This window comes from Tachypleus tridentatus, chromosome 7 (genome assembly GCF_004210375.1).
Source record: "Tachypleus tridentatus isolate NWPU-2018 chromosome 7, ASM421037v1, whole genome shotgun sequence".
In the NCBI taxonomy this organism is placed as follows: domain Eukaryota; kingdom Metazoa; phylum Arthropoda; class Merostomata; order Xiphosura; family Limulidae; genus Tachypleus; species Tachypleus tridentatus.
Genome location: NC_134831.1, coordinates 117054372 through 117072973, shown reverse-complemented (window position 1 = coordinate 117072973; position 18602 = coordinate 117054372). Strand labels below are relative to the sequence as shown.

The 18602-nt window shown below is 31.8% G+C and overlaps 1 pseudogene across 1 annotated transcript in view; it reads left to right on the top strand.

Annotated features, from left to right (window-relative positions):
• Nucleotides 1-18602, top strand: part of LOC143256461 (constitutive coactivator of PPAR-gamma-like protein 1 homolog) — a 58384-nt pseudogene that overhangs the window by 14762 nt on the left and 25020 nt on the right. Inside the window, exons 3-12 of the transcript XR_013031366.1 lie at nucleotides 2370-2568; nucleotides 3474-3515; nucleotides 4532-4618; nucleotides 8963-9063; nucleotides 9322-9370; nucleotides 10854-10984; nucleotides 11511-11648; nucleotides 12258-12423; nucleotides 13658-13910; nucleotides 14270-14381. The product of XR_013031366.1 is annotated as a constitutive coactivator of PPAR-gamma-like protein 1 homolog (transcript). The remainder of the gene's footprint in view (nucleotides 1-2369; nucleotides 2569-3473; nucleotides 3516-4531; nucleotides 4619-8962; nucleotides 9064-9321; nucleotides 9371-10853; nucleotides 10985-11510; nucleotides 11649-12257; nucleotides 12424-13657; nucleotides 13911-14269; nucleotides 14382-18602) is intronic.

The window sequence follows — 18602 nt, the reverse complement described above, 5'->3', positions numbered from 1 at the left end:
TGACAGCCAATGGAGGAAGTCCTGAATTAGGCATGTGGACTACACCAAACTTAGTAATCTCCCATTACTTACATCATGTTGTGCTTTCAGTCTCATCAGGTTTTGACCTCAAACTTATGGCTGTTCTTCAAGCTTCAGTGCAACTATGAGACAGCATTAGTCTATAGTAATGCTTTCTTTTATTTCAGAGGTACATCCTTCAGACCATTGTTATGTAGATCTCACTATGTGGTGAGTGATTCCTTACCATGTATTCTGCAATGCAAAATCCTCACTGCATATCCATGTTGACCTGTGCTTTCCATTCCATGGCTTTGCAGTGTTCACTGTTGTGGTGGGGTGTTTTACAAGATCATTTGAAGTTGAATAACCTTGTGATGCTGCTTCATAAGCTTAACCATTCTGGATTGTATCACCCATAGACTTTATGGGTAAAGCAGAAAAGGATGGCTGTCTACCCTTGCCATACCTTGATTAAATAAATGAGGATACCCCGCTTTTCAAAATATAATTTTATGATTACACATTCCACTGGCTTGGGTTCCTCTGGATTCTTCTACACATTTTCACCCCCTCCATTTCAAGTTGGGTATGGGAATCCCTACCACTTACCATTTCCAAGCTGTTGTGGTGGTCAAATGTGGAAGCACCCAGCTGAATGTTTTCCACACAAAAAAGATGACAACATTCAGTACAGAGTATGGAAGTGGTGTTCTGCTGGTGCAGATGACATGCTCTCCTCCAGTATGCATTATATAGTTACTAATTAGTGAGACTTTGAATTGCAGCTCACCACTTTGAATGGGAACCATCATCCTACCTCCACAGGGGTGTTGGTACACTATAGCTAGGTTTTAAATTTAGAATGAATCAGTCAACTTATGTTCTTGCACATGTTCAAGGTTGTCTTTTTCTCTTGAGCTGATAGCTACAGCATTGGTAAGGGGAATTGTTCCAGTTCTACCCTTTTGCTATATCAGATGGTTCTGTTGGGGGAGTATATTTTGTTTACATAGACATTCTTTTGATAGTGGATGACTGGTTCCCAGATCAAGATATTCTTTAAATAACATGAGTTATGCCCTGAAGTTGGAGTGGATCAAGATTCTCTCCAGTCTCTGGGTCTTAAGGTGAAGAAAGTATGATCTTCATCCTACACCTGCACGGATGTTGGTTTCCAGCAACATGGGTGTTGGATTCATTTGCCTTTTCGAGTACAGTTCATTGCACCCTAGCCATTCTACATCATTGGGTTCTTCCTTTGTTAACCTACGTTTTTAGCTTCATGGAATTGACTTGTGTATATCTACTTAAGGGTTCTGAAAGATATCTTCCCTCAGTTTTCTCCTATTTGGATGTTCTCCCATTCAGATCTTCCAATCTGACTCTCCTCTATGGAAGTATCCTCTGGATCCTATTGAGCATTGTGGGATTCTAGCTAATCTTGCAAGTGGAAAGAAGTAGAATTACAGAAATTATAATTTTCCTGTACTGAAAATGTATTTCCAACAGGTACTTTTCTCACACTTCCCACCCTTCCTCCCTGTGCTCTTTTGGTGCTTACATCTGCCAAAATTCATTGTGATAGTTTAGTAGATTTTCATAGAGGGAGTCTTGTGTATTGTGAGTATACTGTGCTCCTCTTGGTGGAGAGGTGACAAATGATGATTTACGTGAGAAACTTGTTGAAATCATTTGATTCCAATAGGGAGGACGTAATGCTTTTGGCAGGTGTAAATAAAACATTTGCATATAGGACAGCAATGAAGAAGAACAGCTAATGTTACGAGAGGAGGGAAGTACCTATAGGAAATACATTATTAGCACAGCAGAATTATAACTTTTGGTATTTCATTGGATATAAACAACAGAATAATATTCTACAAGCCATTTACAGAGGAATTAAAATGGGTTATTTGCTTCAAAATAACATCAGTTATATCTGTCATTAGTGTTAATCAACCACAATATTAAGTTGTACTCTTGAATTAAAATTTAACTTGTTAAACCTTCAGTATCTAAACAGTTCAACAGAAGTCTAATTCAGTTATCACTACCTTCTCAAAGATTTTTGTTTAATTAAAATATTTGACTTCTTTTTCACTTTATACTTCTGTACACTAACCTTCCATTATCATTTTTATATTAATTTAATTTCTTTTTAATTTTTTAGCAAAATTTATTGTAAGTATTGTTGTATTCTTCAAGTCAAACAATACAGTAACCTAAGCAAAGCTATACGTAATTATCATAAAAAAACAATATATGTATATATAGTTTAAAACATAAGTACTGAATAAAAATAATATAGTGAAAATCTTATAAAGAAAAATATTTAGCTTATCTGATTTTTTTTGATTTTTTTTTAGCCAATCCCTTCAGAAATTCTCATTCAGGCCTTGGCTGAATTTGTACGCTCACTTAACAATGTTGACAACTTGGATACTATAGGTACCCAGATTTTTGGGCAAGCTGGACAAGAAGAAATCCAGAAATTTAAACACAGCACTCAGTATTACCTAAATGGAACTAAGGATGGCTTTTTACAGTATCAACCAACTTTGCAAGGTGAGTATTGAAAGTTAACTTACATTTTTTCTCTCTCTTTTTTTTTTTCTGAACATTGTTGCATGTAATTGGTGTTTTACTGTTACTAAATACTGAAAACTTGATCAAACCTGAAAACAAAAACCAAATCTCCAGAATTTCAGTTATTATACCAGCCAAGGAAGGTACTAAGAGAAATTTAACAATTTTTGACCACCCCTGTATTATCAAACATAAATTTACACCATGATTGGATTGAATACTAAATACTTCATGCATTCTTCAATAACTGAAATTAATTTTCCTTAGATTGTGTGATCATTGGATTATTTCAAAAATCATAATAGTTATTTAATTATTTATTGAAAACAACTAGAAATACCATATGAAAAATTGTGATGGCTTCAGTAAACATTGATAGAGTTAATTAAAGTAGAATAACCTTTCATTTAATTAAAAAAAAAGTTAACCAATTTAATAGCATTCCAAAATGGTAATTAATACCTAATTTTTATTAGCTGAAGTCAAAACCTTGTGTAACATTTATTATAATGTAACTTGCAAGGCTTAGAAGGATACTGGGTTTTGGTATGTCGTTGATATCTGTTAGTGCATTCCTCCTTCCATAATGTAAAACCATACCACTTTCAGTGTGAAGTCTAGATTTTTGTCCATCAAATGGTTCAGCTTCTTTCAGTTTTTACTTTTTCTGATAGCTTCTGCACATCTTCAAAGAATATCGATGTAGTCTGGATAACTTAGGTAGAAGGAATAGCAAAAAGCCAGTAACAGTTAGTAAAATTCCCACCAACATCATGTTTATTCATTGTATTAAAAACACATTTTATTATATTGGTAATGAAGTGTATAATTCAAGATATTAACTTTGTTACTTTATATACCTTGACTTAAATATACACTTACAGACCACAGGACTATCAGAGGAAAGGAAGCCACTCCTCCGACAAGTGAGTAGCTTTAACTAACTGTTTGTAAAGTGCATTTTTATAATTTGAGAAATTTTATTATTTGCTTTCCAAGAGCAGTACTTCGTGTAGTTTGCTTAAACCACTTGGTGGAGGTCGTGTAACTTTATTGTGTGTTATTGTGGAGGGTTCAGTCTCACACACACACACACACACACACACACACACACATACATGTTATAACCATAAATGTTTAAGTCATACATTTATTCTCAAAGTACTGTAACTGAAGGATATGTTTTTATATGTTTTATTCTTAGTTTTGCTTTGGAACACTTAAATGAAGTTTGAACTGTCAGCTAATCTGGAAAATTTAATGAGTATATATGCCTTTTTTAACAACCAAAAACATTTATTTCTTTTGTTTACATGACATAGATCTCAAGTGTGGCTACAGTCAATATGAAGTGTTTGTTTAACATTTTTTTATACATTTTACTTGTACTTGGCCCTATGTTATGTGGTCACGTATATACTGTGCTTAGTATTAAAATGTTATTGGAGGAATGTTTATTCTAACAATCTCAGTACATTTCATTGGCCAGTCCAACATATAGCCAAAGACATCAGAAACACGAGTCTCTGTATTTCTTAAGCCATATATTTTTACTTACTTCAATCAGTTTTAAGCTTTTGGGAGATGCTTTTTACAAGGTCTGATAGTTTTAATATTTAATCCATTGTTGATAAACATGAAAATTAATTCATTATTTTTTTTTACTTTTTTAAAATCATATAATCTCACAGTTGTAATCTCTTTCTCTTTTTCATGATCTGCATACCACACTTCTGATTTTGGTTTATTCCACACTTTTATGTAAGCTGTTAAAGTATGCAGTCTGGTACTTCTTTGCATAATGAAAATGGTTTATTATGTTGCAACAGGTTAGTTTACACACATCTCTTGTGAAATATGCATATCAGGAGATGAATCTCTAACTTAATATATAATTGAAAGTTATCATTGCTTTCTGTGTAGTAGAATTCTCTATTTGCAGGTGGTAAGGCTGAACCAGGTTGTTATCCTGTAAAAGCTGAGGTTAGGGATGAGACGTCACAAAAGTTTCAAAATTGTGGTCCACAAGGTTAGTTTTTAAGTTTGTGACACATAGGATGAAGTTTCTTGAATTTTTGGTGAAGTTCACAAAATGATTAATTATTAAGATAATCTCAAAGGTTTGACATGTTTTATTGTTGCTCTTTATATATTTTCAAATCAAGAAGTGTGGTCACTCGTGTTTTCCCTACAAATGACAGCTGGACTTCTGGATGGAAGTTTATCATAAATAAATATTTGTTTTATAACTGTTAGTGTAAAATTTCTAGTGATATATTTTTATTTCCTTACACAGGTTGGGTTAAAAGTGACTATACAGTTGTTTCATTTAGAATGAGAATGTAGTTTAATATCTAGTGTTATACTACAAAATAAACAATAAATAAATTGGTTTCAGTTTTCTGTATATTTTCATCAGCATTAACTGTATAATTCCAGTTGCACCAACTATGTAGTACCAACTGTTTAACTGTTTAAAAATTTTACTTTTTGGTAATAGTTAGTTAGTCTCGTAGTGAACAAATAAAATCTATTAAAGCTTAAACTTAGTCTCCCAGTGAACATATAAAATCTATGAAAGCTTAAACTTGGTCTCCCAGTGAACATATGAAATCTATTAAAGCTTAAACTTGGTCTCCCAGTGAACATATGAAATCTATTAAAGCTTAAACTTAGTCTCCTAGTGAACATATAAATTCTATTAAAGCTTAAACTTAGTCTCCTAGTGAACATATGAAATCTATTAAAGCTTAAACTTAGTCTCCCAGTGAACATATAAAATCTATTAAAGCTTAAACTTGGTCTCCTAGTGAAGATATGAAATATATTAAAGCTTACACTTAGTCTCCTAGTGAACATATAAAATCTATTAAAGCTTAAACTTAGTCTCCCAGTGAACATATGAAATCTGATAAGACCTAAACTGTGAAAGTGGTCTTTCTGTAAAATTTTTTGTCAACGAACTTGAATTATTCTTGTAAATGTGTTTATATTTTGAAGATATCTCACTTTCACACACAAAATAGTCATGTCGTGTCATGTCTGCTTTACAATTTTGCATATTACTAGCTATGAGATAACCCTCACCTAAATTCAAGTTTAATGTGAACAATATTGGGGTATGACAACAGTCATATGATAGTTGCATCCATTAAATACCTCAAATAATTTCATTCTTTTCCTTGAACAGATATGTTAATTTCTTTTAGCCTATATTCACTAAAGCTTATGTTTTTATTTTGTCTTTCCTTTTGTTTCAAAACTACTGATGGACATGATGTTTTCTCAAGTGACAGTGACTTCGCATTTATCCTGTGTAAGCGACTGAGTTACAAACACGGGATCTATTTTTACTTTGGTTTCTGGAGGTATATTGATTGTTGGCAACATTACAGCTATTGTTGTGGATTCCCTCATACACAATGGGCCTTTTCTTTCCATCCTTTTGGTCACGTCTTTTCTCCTGAGTACATTAAATTGCCAGGAGAAAAATGAATGTAACATTTTCCTCACCTGAGTTTGCTTTGGATACTGCCTTACAAATCAGGGAAAGTCCTGAACTTTTCAGTCTCTTTCTGGATTTAATTTCTCAGAGATGTTCCTTTTTTTATCTCTAGGCTGTGTCTGATTCTAGCTGTTCTTTCCTCCATGAAACCCATTCTCGAGATTACTTTGTTTTCCTAATATTACACTTTGTGCTGATTTCCTTCATAAGCACCTCCACACTTTCACATACATGCCTTTTCCCCTCACACATTTTTATTTTCCTTTTCTAAATTTCCAATTTTCAGAACCTCTTTTGTCTGCTTCAGGTGTGAACCCCTTGTGTCCTGTATTTCATTCTTAAGTTCACTGTTTTGCCTTCTTTGTCTCACTCGACCTTTACATTCCCCCTCCTTCTTCCTTGTCTGAGGCACGTTAATGTACTCCTCAGGAGTTTTCCAGAAAGGTTTCTTCCTTTCTCTATAACATCATAACCTGTGGATATACTCCCCACTAATGTGCATCTGCCTTTTTTCATATCTCTGCAGTCTTTTTTTTTTTCCTTCTCTCCAGAAGCCCTTGATGGTGTTCAGGTTTCAATGTATTGAAGTAGCCCATCATCAGTTTTCCTTTTATTCCCTGGTTTCTTGTCTTTTGCAACCTCACTTTCTTTCTTCTTATTTTTGGTGTCCTTAGAAAAGATCATCCAGACAGGCATCTGGCAGACTTCTCACCCATTAATTTCTCATAATTTTCATCATTGGGCTGTTCCATCAGCAGGATTTTGACTTCTGCTGGCCACTGTTTTTCAGTTGAACCTCTGTCTTTGAGATTGGTAAATATGTTTTCTTTTCCTCTCCCTCCCTGTTCAACAGGATCATTCAAAGTAGCTGGTGTTACCTTCCAAGGTATGCTTATTTCACAAAATGTGCATTGAGCCAGAGGGAACAGAAAGAGGTTAACCGATATGCTCTGGTCCTACCAGTGTCAAGATGAGATGATCTGCAAGACCACTAAAGGTATCTTCATGGTATATAAAAATTACCTAGTTACATGATCCAGGGTCATTTTATTTTCTTCTGTTCATCTACAAGGGCTATCTTTCAGTTCCATACGTTGCTGTTTGGTCTGGCTTCAACTTTTTATATGTTTTGTCAGAGTAGTTTGCTCATTTGTGTGCCATCTAAGCTTTCTGGGTCTTTGAATTTATCATTACATAGATGAATGGCTTCTGCTTACCTCTTCCCAGACCCAGTCAATCTCTCGCATGCAATTAATTGTTCAAGAAGCTGGTTAGATGGGGTTTCTTATCAAGTCAGAGAAGTCCCTTCTAATCCCTATACTCTTTCCTATATCATTTAGGGTTCTTCAATTCCCATCTTATTTAGGTTCCATCCTTCTCCATTTCCACAGACAAAAAAGGTAGTACATTTACCTTCTCTCACCGCATGAAAGGTTCTATCTCTTTTGGGGATTTTGGCTTCCATGGAAGCTCTTACTCCCTTGGTTTTGGCACACACATTTCTTTCAATGGATGCTTATTGATCACTGGAACTTCTCCCATGATCCCTTGGTTCATCCTGTTGCCCTTTCACCTTGCATTGTGAACAGATGTGTGGAGAATCATCATCTTTGACTGGAATAAATTGACTTGTTATTATTTTGTATCTCTTTCAGTCGATATACAACATATTTGAGGTTCTCACAAAATGGAATGTGTTGCCTGGTTTGGTATGCTGAATGTCAGATCTTTACATTAAAACTATTATTTCTAAATGCTCACTGTAGAGATTGAGGTGTTTCTGTAAGACTACCAGACACTTTTCCTGTAATGTGTGTGTGTATATTAAAAGTTTATTATCAGTGTATTTTATATAAAGAACCCTCACTCATGGGCTACACTAGAAAAGCAAATGATTTTTTTCCCATCACCAGTGACCTGAGATTTTTACAGTCTGAGTCTTTCTGCTTTTCAAAATAGGGAATCACAATCATCCATTCCACAGTCTTCAATGTGTCGTTCCTTTGGACCTCTCAGTGCCTTTTAGTAGAGCACAATAGTCCTTACCACTCTGGTTCCCAGTCACTGGAGTGAAGGATCATGGAGGTTTCCTCCTGAAGGGGGGGATTGTACAATGAAAGAAATGAAAAACACAAATACTTACTTAGTGAAAAAAAGGGCTGTTGCCATTATAATTATTGAATAGACAATAACATACCATTCTGGATCCAAAGCACTTCCTCTCTTCCACTTTTTCATTGTGGGATTTCAGGTTTCGGTGGAAGTTAACATTTTCCTACACTGAAAATGTATTTCAAACAAGTAATTAATTCATCTCTCCCTCACCAGTGATATGTTGGTATTTTAGTTTGTAATTTTCCAATTCTCAAAAGTGATGATTGTGCTAGAACAGTAGAGAGTGCTCGTGGTGCCAGTATGATTAGTTCCAAAATAAGTGTGAAAATAAAGGGGTATAATAGACTCGTGGGATGTTAGTGCACATTTTTTTAGGAATGCTTAGAGGGCAAATCAAATTTGAGACGCATGGAATTTCTTTTTTCCTTATTGGAGTGTGAAGTTCGTGTTTTTGTGGAATGCTCCTCAAGAAGCTGTACAGTGAATTATCCAATTAAATAAAAATAACAAATTTGATGTTATAAGGTAGTTTATCTCTACTATTGTAATTTTATGTGTATACCAATATGAAACCACAGAAATTAAATAATGAAGTACACTCTTAAATTGACTGTCTAATGTGACAATTTGTTCCTCTAATATGTTATCAGGCATGAATAATAAAAGTGATTTTAATGTGATTTGATATGTTTGGTATTAATGTTTTATTAATTTCATAAGAAAAGTTTTTCTGTTTTTATATGGCAATCAAAGGAGAACAGAAGAATAACACATCAACCTCAACACTGTCAGCGAACAGCAATGACTTCTTCCCCAAAACAAATGCTTTGGGTTCAGAAACAACAGTGGGAGAGGTGAGACCTTTTCAACATCATTTTTGTTGTTGGTTAGTGGAAAATTATATACCAATGATTAAACAGATTTTGTGGTGTGATACCTATAAAGGTATTGAGTAATTAAATTGTTATTATCAAAGCAAACGTGGGATTAAGTCTTTACATTATGTCAGTTGTAAATCATTGATTGTTTCTTTCTTTAGATTATAAAACAGATTAGTTTATATTAGAAAGATGCTTCGGTACATAAAAAATATTCTTAACCTCTCTTAACAGTTTTCAGCTCTTTCTACATATCAAGTTGGAGGAGGATATACTAGTCCAGGTAATTCATATTTAGAAAATCACATACATTACTGGAGTTTGAAAACTCATAGAAATAATTCTACTCTACTGAAAGGAATTGTGACAATAAAGTCAGTTGTTTTGTTGATGACAACTTAATAATGTAACTAGAAAGTTAATAGTTAATATTATTAACCATTTTCATTCTGGAATCTTGTCTTTTATGAGAGAATATAGCATTGTGAACATTTAAGAAAATCAGTCTCATATATTCCTTCAAACCACGATGAAATAATATTATAACTAAAGTGTTCAGCTTTTTTATCTTTGTGTTGTAGTATGCTGTAATAACATTTCTTTTAGTTTAAGTAATTCAAAAAACCTGACCTGCTAAAATTAAATCAGACACAGTGCCTTCAATTCTTAAATATTAAAAAGAGTTATCTTTCACATATAAACTAATTTATTGAGACATTGTTGGTAAACTGCCTGATATAAGCCTGTAGATTTAAATGTTTCAAGAGAATTTAAGGTTTGTGTTTGATGAGGTTATGACATTATACCTGATTTATATTTTCTTAATCTTTATAAACAAAAAAACTTTGAAAGAGTTCAGATAGTATGAAAACAATAAATATTTGAAATTAGTGGTTTCCAAATTAACTTGATTTTTTTGTTTTACAACTTCAAAGCATCTAAACCTAACAGAATCATAAGTGTACCAACTGAAAGGTTTTATGTCAGTCTTTCTTTCTCTTTTCACTCCATTTTTATATGGACAGTGAAATTCTAAACTTTTAATTATTTGAGTTCCTGTTTTTTTTTAATCACACATCTTGTAGTAATCCAACAATTACATAGTTTTATATTTTTGTGTCCTCAGTTGAAGTCGCACCTTTGAATAATCCAACTATATAAAATAGTTTTGTATTTTTGTGTGTTACATTGAAGACACAACTTGCAGTAATCTAAGTATAACATGGTTTTCTATTGTTGTGTGCTGCATATTTGTTTGTTATTTTGTTCATGTAATTAACTAATAGTGTCTTTTTTGCTTTTCAAAACCTTTCCCCAGTATTTTTATGCTCTGGAGCCTTGCACTGGCCTTAACTACTATCATGACAGTATTTTAAACAACTGTACGTAATTTCTGAAGTGAATATGGAGTTTTTTTTTGTAATATAAGATAAATGTATATCAAAGTATTTCAGTAAAAAGGATTGTCTCATGATACTGTTTATCATATGGTTTGTAAAACTGTAAATTTACAAATAAATCGTATTTAGGGTAAGAAATGTACAGTTATTCGTATGTTTGGTGTATCTGTGTTGCAGACATGGTGGCTGCTACAGTATTGTGAATGATGTTTAACAGATATTGATGGGAGATTAGGTTTTAGCAACTTTTTTAATGCTTCTAATTACATATTCATACTTAATGTTATAAAGTTGACTACAGTCTTGAGTATAGAATATTTTGACAACTTTTCAATGGTAAGCTGAATGCTTTTGGGGCTGTATTAGGTAATACTTCTACTGGTTTCAATGGAACAACAGTGGTCAGTTCTAGCAATACCTCCTCAGGAAGTAATATCTCTAGCCCTAATAGAACAAGTCCAGAAAGCTCCTGGTCGGGATCAATTAGCCAACAAAAGGTATCAGTGAGGAGATTTATTTGTATATTATTCTTGTGGTCAGTTTTGTTATAATCTAGTGTCCACTACATAATTTCCAAACCACTATGACAGTTATTTGTGATTTTCTGGTAGAATAATTTGTGATGGCATTCACCTATTTACCTTCTCATTGCAAGCTTGAAAAAACAATTTAATTGGGGGGTGGGGGACAAATTTCTCATCAACTACAACTTTTAAAATAAATACATAAATAGAACTATCTATAAAATATCTGCTTTCTTGAATAGTGAATTTCACTCATGGTTTTTGTTTTTCTACTTAGTTAATAGCTTAATTATAAAGTCTGAAAATGTTTTCAATGTATAACATGTTTGTGGACAGCAATTTTACCATCTGCTGCCTGTTAATGAACAGACTGAAAAGATGTAACGAGTGTTATCTTACCTCTGTCTTGTGGTATGTGTATTTTAGGTCATTAGAGTTGGTCTATTATTACATTATGTGGGTAGTGTTAATAATTGTAAACTTAAATTTTTCTTTTAAGGATAAGCTACATACTTGCAGAACCACTAGCATTGAGATTCCCAAACTGCCCAAGGTCACTCCAGAAGTAATGAGGACTGCTAGTGAACGTCACCAGCGTGGTTTGATGTCTCCATGGATATATCAGCTTTTAACTCAGGTATGCTTATAGCACAGCATTGCCAGTGTATTAGATTTAAAATGACACAACTGAAACAGTTAGGTGAATTATATTCTGTGTTAGATATTTTGTTGTTGTTGTTTTCAAGTATAATTAATCTGTTTACTGCTGCTCTTGTTATTGGGTGTCCTGAATTTTAAAATGTATGTTTTCAGTAAAATGTGTACGAAATTATTACATTGATTGAGTTTCAGAACTTTATTGAACATCTTATATCTACTTTGAGCCTTGTTTGTATGACTATCATTGGTCACTGTAACTTAATTGTCAGGTGTTCGTATGCTATTAGTTAAGAATTATTTGTTAATGTTGCAGATCAGAGCTTGTCTTAACCTTGTTTTGTTAGTTCTGGTTTCTTTAATAAACAAAAAGATTATAAAGGAAAATCAGTGTTAAGTGAATATGACAATTTACACCAAATCTGACAATGGAAATTCATTCATTTTGCTAGTTTTTTCAAGAAAATTTGTTTACTTCACTTTTGAAAGCTTTTCCTTTATTTGTATTGGAGGTAAATTCATTGATAATTACTAAAATTAATATAAGGGAGTTGGAGCCTGAACCTAATGTCTGCTATTCTCCAATCAGGGTGAAATTAAATTGCCTGTTACAATTGAAGAAGACATCCCTAGAGATGTGCCTCTTGGAGCAATACTGTTTAGGCCACTAAGACAAATGGTCTATGCTATCTTGTTTAATTTGCACCATCAACATTTCTTAGCAAAACAAAAGAAAGAAAAAGAAGGAGTCGAAGGTAACATGATTATTAATATTGATTGTACAAGTAGATTTTTGTAACGTGTTTGTCCCTAACTAGTGGATAATAAAACTGAATAATCCAGCTTTCTCTTTTGAAGTAACAGTAATGTACTTGAACATCAGATTTATTTTGAGCAAATAAAATTCAAATACAGAAATCTTCTACTCTAGTGTATTTTCATATGTATTTTGTACAGGAGTTTTCTACTTAATGGCAAAAACAAATTTCTGGAATTAGTATTTAAAAAGTTAGAAGAAACTGTCAGGTTTATACTCTTTTGACATTAAGGCTAGCACTGTGCAGGAATATATGGTTATCATCTTCCACAGTGTGTGTGTTTTATTAGGTTCTTGAGACTGTTGGCATTGTGTGCAGTAAATTATGTGTATGATACAGTCAAAAAGACATGTTCTAAACAATATTCAGTGTTTTATTCATGGAGTAATGATATTTAAATTGAATGATATATTTTCAAGTTAATTTATAATAATTATTTAATTTGAACAGATGTGATTGTATCGAGTTAAAATATTCACACTAAATTATTTGTTTTAAATTAATGACTTTAATTATTGTGTAATTATCTCTTCCACATGATTTCTGTATATTTTTTTGAAAATATTAAAGCAAGAATAATTCTAGTTTGAAATAAACTGAAAGTTTTAAATGATCTGAAATATTAGATGAATTGCAAACTGTGTGAGTTACTATAAAATTAAAATGCTGTTGAAAGTCTTAAGTAAAAATGTCAGCTTGAAATTTGTTTTTTATGAAGTCATAAAATCAGCTTATAGATAATGAATTGGACTAAGTGTACCGTGTCTACAAAACTTATGAATTGGACTAAGTGTACCGTGTCTACAAAACTTATGAATTGGACTAAGTGTACCGTGTCTACAAAACTTATGAATTGGACTAAGTGTACCGTGTCTACAAAACTTATGAATTGGACTAAGTGTACCGTGTCTACAAAACTTATGAATTGGACTAACTGTACCGTGTCTACAAAACTTATGAATTGGACTAAGTGTACCGTGTCTACAAAACTTATGAATTGGACTAAGTGTACCGTGTCTACAAAACTTATGAATTGGACTAAGTGTACCGTGTCTACAAAACTTATGAATTGGACTAAGTGTACCGTGTCTACAAAACTTATGAATTGGACTAAGTGTACCGTGTCTACAAAACTTCCCCTAAAACCAAGCTTATTATTGTCACCCTACAGAAAAAGTACCAGATATTATAATTAAGGAATGGGCCTGGAACAAACATAAACAGTACACTAGTCCAGATTTAGTTCCTGCTGTACCTCTAGGCTGGGCTGTTCCCACTGTTCAGCGTTTGTGGTGTGGTACTGCACCGATGAGAAGAAGCGTCGTCTAAGAGCTTTTCTAACGCAGCATCGTAGTGACACGCCACTGATGTTAAACACAGCATCGTGCACAGCAGCACCTTCTTGTTTTGTGTTGTGTGTTAAGGTACTGTGTTTGTTAATTAAAATTTATTAAAACAGGGTTAACTGCATTTTGCTAGTCAGTCAAAAATGCCATAAGTTTTAAATGTATATTAAAAAGTGGATGGTATTCAGATTTCTTTGTGCATACATTTATATATTTTATTACAACTTTCTCTAAATGTGTACTTATAAACATGGTTCTTGCCAACATTGGTATTACATTTTATGTATTCTGAAGATATTAATGAATTTTCAGGTATTTTATATTTAAAAAAATGTTAGCTGTGCATCATATCCTTATGTATTTGATTGTGTAAAAAGATACCTAATCCATTTCAGTTCTTGGAAATGTGAAATAAGTTCTGATTTTAAACTTTACAGGTACATGATGACGGACGAACGTCCCATTTTCCTCAAATACGAACTAGATGCTTTCCTTGCTCAGGCTATTTCTCCACATCTTACAAATGCAGAATTTACTCAGAATATGCAGGTAAATCTTCATAAAATATGAATAATAGAATTGTTTAGCAGACACTGTATTGATAGTTTAGTTGTAATACTTTCAATGTTTAGTAGACACTGTTGTGATAATTTAGTTTTAATACTTTCAGTGTTTAGTAGACACTGTAGTGATAGTTTAGTTTTAATACTTTCAGTGTTTAGTAGACACTAGTGATAGTTTAGTTGTAATACTTTCAATGTTTAATAGACACTGTAGTGATAGTTTAGTTTTAATACTTTCAGTGTTTAGTAGACACTGTAGTGATAGTTTAGTTTTAATACTTTCAGTGTTTAGTAGACACTGTATTGATAGTTTAGTTGTAATACTTTCAATGTTTAGTAGACACTGTTGTGATAGTTTAGTTGTAATACTTTCAGTGTTTAGTAGACACTGTAGTGATAGTTTAGTTTTAATACTTTCAGTGTTTAGTAGACACTAGTGATAGTTTAGTTGTAATACTTTCAATGTTTAATAGACACTGTAGTGATAGTTTAGTTTTAATATTTTCAGTGTTTAGTAGACACTGTAGTGATAGTTTAGTTTTAATACTTTCAGTGTTTAGTAGACACTGTATTGATAGTTTAGTTTTAATACTTTCAGTGTTTAGTAGACACTGTATTGATAGTTTAGTTGTAATACTTTCAATGTTTAGTAGACACTGTTGTGATAGTTTAGTTGTAATACTTCAATGTTTAGTAGACACTGTATTGATAGTTTAGTTTTAATACTTTCAGTGTTTAGTAGACACTGTATTGATAGTTTAGTTTTAATACTTTCAATGTTTAGTAGACACTGTAGTGATAGTTTAGTTTTAATACTTTCAATGTTTGGTAGACACTGTAGTGATAGTTTAGTTTTAATATTTTCAGTGTTTAGTAGACACTGTAGTGATAGTTTAGTTTTAATACTTTCAGTGTTTAGTAGACACTGTATTGATAGTTTAGTTGTAATACTTTCAATGTTTAGTAGACACTGTAGTGATAGTTTAGTTTTAATACTTTCAATGTTTGGTAGACACTGTATTGATAGTTTAGTTTTAATACTTTCAGTGTTTAGTAGACACTGTATTGATAGTTTAGTTGTAATACTTTCAATGTTTAGTAGACACTGTAGTGATAGTTTAGTTTTAATACTTTCAGTGTTTAGTAGACACTGTAGTGATAGTTTAATTTTAATACTTTCAGTGTTTAGTAGACACTGTATTGATAGTTTAGTTGTAATACTTTCAATGTTTAGTAGACACTGTTGTGATAGTTTAGTTGTAATACTTTAATGTTTAGTGGACACTGTATTGATAGTTTAGTTTTAATACTTTCAGTGTTTAGTAGACACTGTATTGATAGTTTAGTTGTAATACTTTCAATGTTTAGTAGACACTGTAGTGATAGTTTAGTTTTAATACTTTCAATGTTTGGTAGACACTGTAGTGATAGTTTAGTTGTAATACTTTCAGTGTTTAGTAGACACTGTAGTGATAGTTTAGTTTTAATACTTTCAGTGTTTAGTAGACACTGTATTGATAGTTTAGTTTTAATACTTTCAGTGTTTAGTAGACACTGTATTGATAGTTTAGTTGTAATACTTTCTATGTTTAGTAGACACTGTTGTGATAGTTTAGTTGTAATACTTCAATGTTTAGTAGACACTGTATTGATAGTTTAGTTTTAATACTTTCAGTGTTTAGTAGACACTGTATTGATAGTTTAGTTGTAATACTTTCAATGTTTAGTAGACACTGTAGTGATAGTTTAGTTTTAATATTTTCAGTGTTTAGTAGACACTGTAGTGATAGTTTAGTTTTAATACTTTCAGTGTTTAGTAGACACTGTATTGATAGTTTAGTTGTAATACTTTCAATGTTTAGTAGACACTGTAGTGATAGTTTAGTTTTAATACTTTCAATGTTTGGTAGACACTGTAGTGATAGTTTAGTTGTAATACTTTCAGTGTTTAGTAGACACTGTAGTGATAGTTTAGTTTTAATACTTTCAGTGTTTAGTAGACACTGTATTGATAGTTTAGTTTTAATACTTTCAGTGTTTAGTAGACACTGTATTGATAGTTTAGTTGTAATACTTTCAATGTTTAGTAGACACTGTTGTGATAGTTTAGTTGTAATACTTCAATGTTTAGTAGACACTGTATTGATAGTTTAGTTTTAATACTTTCAGTGTTTAGTAGACACTGTATTGATAGTTTAGTTGTAATACTTTCAATGTTTAGTAGACACTGTAGTGATAGTTTAGTTTTAATATTTTCAGTGTTTAGTAGACACTGTAGTGATAGTTTAGTTTTAATACTTTCAGTGTTTAGTAGACACTGTATTGATAGTTTAGTTGTAATACTTTCAATGTTTAGTAGACACTGTTGTGATAGTTTAGTTGTAATACTTCAATGTTTAGTAGACACTGTATTGATAGTTTAGTTTTAATACTTTCAGTGTTTAGTAGACACTGTATTGATAGTTTAGTTGTAATACTTTCAATGTTTAGTAGACACTGTAGTGATAGTTTAGTTTTAATATTTTCAGTGTTTAGTAGACACTGTAGTGATAGTTTAGTTTTAATACTTTCATGGTTTAGTAGACACTGTATTGATAGTTTAGTTGTAATACTTTCAATGTTTAGTAGACACTGTAGTGATAGTTTAGTTGTAATACTTCAATGTTTAGTAGACACTGTATTGATAGTTTAGTTTTAATACTTTCAGTGTTTAGTAGACACTGTATTGATAGTTTAGTTGTAATACTTTCAATGTTTAGTAGACACTGTAGTGATAGTTTAGTTTTAATATTTTCAGTGTTTAGTAGACACTGTAGTGATAGTTTAGTTTTAATACTTTCAGTGTTTAGTAGACACTGTATTGATAGTTTAGTTGTAATACTTTCAATGTTTAGTAGACACTGTAGTGATAGTTTAGTTTTAATACTTTCAATGTTTGGTAGACACTGTAGTGATAGTTTAGTTGTAATACTTTCAGTGTTTAGTAGACACTGTAGTGATAGTTTAGTTTTAATACTTTCAGTGTTTAGTAGACACTGTATTGATAGTTTAGTTTTAATACTTTCAGTGTTTAGTAGACACTGTATTGATAGTTTAGTTGTAATACTTTCAATGTTTAGTAGACACTGTAGTGATAGTTTAGTTTTAATATTTTCAGTGTTTAGTAGACACTGTAGTGATAGTTTAGTTTTAATACTTTCAGTGTTTAGTAGACACTGTATTGATAGTTTAGTTGTAATACTTTCAATGTTTAGTAGACACTGTAGTGATAGTTTAGTTTTAATACTTTCAATGTTTGGTAGACACTGTAGTGATAGTTTAGTTGTAATACTTTCAGTGTTTAGTAGACACTGTATTGATAGTTTAATTTTAATACTTTCAGTGTTTAGTAGACACTGTAGTGATAGTTTAGTTGTAATACTTTCAATGTTTAGTAGACACTGTAGTGATAGTTTAGTTTTAATACTTTCAGTGTTTAGTAGACACTGTTGTGATAGTTTAGTTGTAATACTTTCAGTGTTTAGTAGACACTGTATTGATAGTTTAGTTTTAATACTTTCAGTGTTTAGTAGACACTGTATTGATAGTTTAGTTTTAATACTTTCAGTGTTTAGTAGACACTGTATTGATAGTTTAGTTGTAATACTTTCAATGTTTAGTAGACACTGTAGTGATAGTTTAGTTTTAATACTTTCAGTGTTTAGTAGACACTGTAGTGATAGTTTAGTTTTAATACTTTCAGTGTTTAGTAGACACTGTATTGATAGTTTAGTTGTAATACTTTCAATGTTTAGTAGACACTGTTGTGATAGTTTAGTTGTAATACTTCAATGTTTAGTAGACACTGTATTGATAGTTTAGTTTTAATACTTTCAGTGTTTAGTAGACACTGTATTGATAGTTTAGTTGTAATACTTTCAATGTTTAGTAGACACTGTAGTGATAGTTTAGTTTTAATATTTTCAGTGTTTAGTAGACACTGTAGTGATAGTTTAGTTTTAATACTTTCAGTGTTTAGTAGACACTGTATTGATAGTTTAGTTGTAATACTTTCAATGTTTAGTAGACACTGTAGTGATAGTTTAGTTTTAATACTTTCAATGTTTGGTAGACACTGTAGTGATAGTTTAGTTGTAATACTTTCAGTGTTTAGTAGACACTGTAGTGATAGTTTAGTTTTAATACTTTCAGTGTTTAGTAGACACTG